Below are 4,161 nucleotides of genomic sequence, written 5' to 3' on the forward strand. Positions count from 1 at the left end.
AAATAAGTCGATGGTAACAGGTCAAAGTTTGTGCCTGATCAATTCTCGAACCCGGATTTCCCACTTTATGCGAGCGGTTGTCTTAACCGATTCAGCCACCAAACCATACTTCCCAGTAGACCGAAGTTTTCTGCTTGTTATACACACCTAACAATGAATCCCTCACTTATCGTTTCGGATTACCAGAAGAGTTCATGCTTGGCGTGTTCCGCACTGCAGGAATGCATATTTGGTCATCGCACTTTATGGTTGATGCAAATATTTGTGGTGTTTGTTCTTTCGGCCATGTCCGAAAGGACACCACTTATAATTATTAAGGAATCATTACTATTATCAGTATTTTGTATGACTATAATACGGATTGCATAAGTTACAAATGTTCAAACATTTCTTTTGAAGTACTACAATTAGCCTGTGACACAAGGAGGAAATTACAGCTTACTTCGTACTGTAGAGTTATGAGTATGTGGGCAAGTTATTCGTCCACCAAGGACTGTTGCTGAGGAGAGCTGGGTTTGCTTGGGTGGGTGCGAATCGGCAGGTCAAGGACGTCACGCAGCCACTCCTGGCGAGCTCAGATGCGGAGACAATGACAAGACAAATGCGTAAATCCCCAAGCTGGGTTCTGAATTGCTGTTGCCCTCAGGGCCTTTGTATAGGACAGACAATGCTCCAAGAAATGGTGGAGCGTCAGACAGGCTAAAGATGGCTTCTTACAGCTCTACAAGAATCTATAATGACGCACTGTCAAGCATTGAAGCAAATCTGAATACATCGGTGATTTCAGAAAAATGTGGTGCATACAATGACAAAACAAAATTTCAATATCTTTTAGACTACAGAAATTAATATTTTACGTAACTAAATATTTTCACAAAGAACATCTGGATTAACAACTTTTACACGCTTCATGCGATTTCAACAAACGATATCTCAGCCGATAACATTGCTTGATAGCTACTTATCTGTACTCATTTTATGTATTGACTTAAAACGTCTTTTATAACTTTTTTACTACGCAAATGTTTGTCAGAACATCGTATCCTCCACAGTTAGACAGCAAACGAATGTGTCAGGAATATCTCATATTTTGTTATACTTGTGCATTTATTTAATGAACGGTTTACTATTTTGCCAGTAACATTACTCAAATGTTGATTATAGGTGCTATTAAAAAAGTGTGTTACTTCAAAAATGGTCAATCGCATGTGTTAGCGAACACCACAATTGAAAAGAAAATCAGAAGACGCTCTGTCAAGCAGGCACAACTAGATGTTTAAGCAAAATTCGGGAGGAAACCCGCGTCCGGCCATCCTGATAGAGGTTTTCCGTGATTTACCTAAATGGCTTCAGGCAAATACCGGGATGGTACCTTTGAAAGGGCACCGCCAACTTCCTCCCCCACCCTACCCTAATCCGATGGGACTGATGACCTCGCTGTCTGGTCCTCTCCTCCCCAAATCAACCAACCAAACGTCATTTTGCAAAAACAGACATAATGTCTTATGGGATAACAGCAATCAGTGATTTTATAATGTTACTTAAAATCCGTCTTGATTGCAAAAAAATTTTTTATTATTCATATGACCGGTTTCGGTTCATTCAGAACCATCTTCAGATCTGTAAAAATAATTATACTAATTTACTATTTCACGGAAGCAAATGTTTTTCATCCTATCTAATCAACATCAAATGTACCAGAACGTACCTGATATTCCAGTTACAGGAGTAACCCGTCCAAATCCAGCAACTTTCACATGCTACGTCACATAAAATTGGTTGGCAGAGTGCACGTCATTTATATTAATTATAACACTATTACCGACAGGTGGCGTCTGGTACATTTGTTACATTCCATTTGTACATACTGTATTCAGTAGATCTTTTTTATATTAAAAATATTTGGTTAAAATATGTAGATGTCAAAGTTAAAATCTGTACTTGTCAGGATTAAAAAACAGTAAAATTATCATTTTTATACGATCTAAAAGCATAGGGCGATTTATATATCTATGGTGCTGGTGTGAACTTGTTTTCCTCTACGGTCTGCTTCCGTGGTACCCGCCATTTTGGTGTTGTGCCGCGGTGCGCTCAGTCGTCTGATGTCCATCGCCGCGGGCAAGAGGGCCGCACAGGAGGGCCCCGTCAACGACGCCAGGCGCTGCACGCGTCTTCCGGCTTCTCCACCGCGCACCATCTCTCATCCCTCGGCCTGGATCTCCACACGCAGCAGTTGCCATCTTAGTAGGTCGTCATAAATGCTAAAATAGGCGTTATGATTGAATTCGTTTTGTTCGTTGAGGATTAAATCCGGATCTTTATTTTTGTGGGTGTATATTTCGATCTCTTCCAAAATGTTAAGAAACCGCCCCTTATGAGCTCTATGCAGGATTTCTAAAATTGTTTTCAATATTCGTGACTGAGTGCTTTGTCGCAAACATATGCGCCCCAAAAGCTGTTTTGTTTTGAGAGTAGGTGTGCCCACTGAATCTGGTTTCAAAGTTCCTACCAGTCTGTCCTATATATTGTTTACAGCAGTCATTACATTTGATCTTATATACACCTGAATCCTGAAATTTATTCCTACTATTACATATTCTATGCCGGAGCTTCAATTTTAACGTGTTATTTGTTCGGAACCCTATTTTAACGTCGGATTTACGAAAGCATCTTTCAGTTTTGTCTGCAATTCTTCCATTGTAAGTGAGAGCTACATATTTTTTCTTGTTGTTCCTCTTAACTGCTACTTGACTTCCTTCTGTTTGTTCCATTTGCCTCTTCTTTATCTTCCTATAAATATTCATCACCTGCTTACACGTATATCCGTTCGCTACGGCCACTTGTTTTAAAATACTTAACTCCTTTTCTACTTCCTGTTGGCTTAGTGGCAATCTTAGTAGCCTGTATACCACCGAAGTAAAATATGCCCATTTGTATCGCGGTGGGTGACAGGAGCGCTCATTGATAACTAGATCTGTACACGTAGGTTTTCTGAATATGCTAAATTCATGCTTCCCATCTTTCTTTATTAGTGTTAAATCTAAGGAATCTATACGGTTGTTTTCTTCAAATTCCATGGTGAATCTAATTTTCGGGTGTTGAGAGCTCATTTTTTGTGCTAAGTTTTCGATATCATTTTTATCTCCTTTGTATAATAAAATGGAGTCGTCAACATATCTCCTGTAATATACAATTTTCTCAGCGATATTAGGATTTTCATCAAAGAATTTGTTTTCTAAGTGATTTACAAAAATGTCAGCCAGCGTCCCAGCTAAACTGTTCCCCATTGCCAGCCCGTCTTTCTGTTGATAAATTTTACCATTGAAAGTAAAGTAATTGAACGACAAGACGTGTTCCAACATTTCCACTAGTTCAATCACTTCCCCCAGTGCCAATTTACCATGAGTGAGGAGATTGTTCTTAATGATCTCAATCGTTTCTTTTACGGGAATGTTTGTGTACATATTGGTGATATCTAATGAAGCTAGTGACGCATTCTGAGGTATAAGTACGTCTTTAACTTTCAACATTAGCAACAGCTTCGAATTTGCCGAGCAAATTAAAGACGCGTGCAGCGCCTGGCGTCGTTGACGGGGCCCTCCTGTGCGGCCCTCTTGCCCGCGGCGATGGACATCAGACGACTGAGCGCACCGCGGCACAACACCAAAATGGCGGGTACCACGGAAGCAGACCGTAGAGGAAAACAAGTTCACACCAGCACCATAGATATATAAATCGCCCTATGCTTTTAGATCGTATAAAAATGATAATTTTACTGTTTTTTAATCCTGACAAGTACAGATTTTAACTTTGACATCTACATATTTTAACCAAATATTTTTAATATAAAAAAGATCTACTGAATACAGTATGTACAAATGGAATGTAACAAATGTACCAGACGCCACCTGTTGGTAATAGTGTTATAATTAATATAAATGACGTGCACTCTGCCAACCAATTTTATGTAACGTAGCATGTGAAAGTTGCTGGATTTGGACGGGTTACTCCTGTAACTGAAATATCAGGTACGTTCTGGTACATTTGATGTTGATTAGATAGGATGAAAAACATTTGCTTCCGTGAAATAGTAAATTAGTATAATTATTTTTACAGATCTGAAGATGGTTCTGAATGAACCGAAACCGGTCATATGAATAA

Source organism: Schistocerca cancellata, chromosome 3, assembly GCF_023864275.1.
Source record: "Schistocerca cancellata isolate TAMUIC-IGC-003103 chromosome 3, iqSchCanc2.1, whole genome shotgun sequence".
Classification (NCBI taxonomy): domain Eukaryota; kingdom Metazoa; phylum Arthropoda; class Insecta; order Orthoptera; family Acrididae; genus Schistocerca; species Schistocerca cancellata.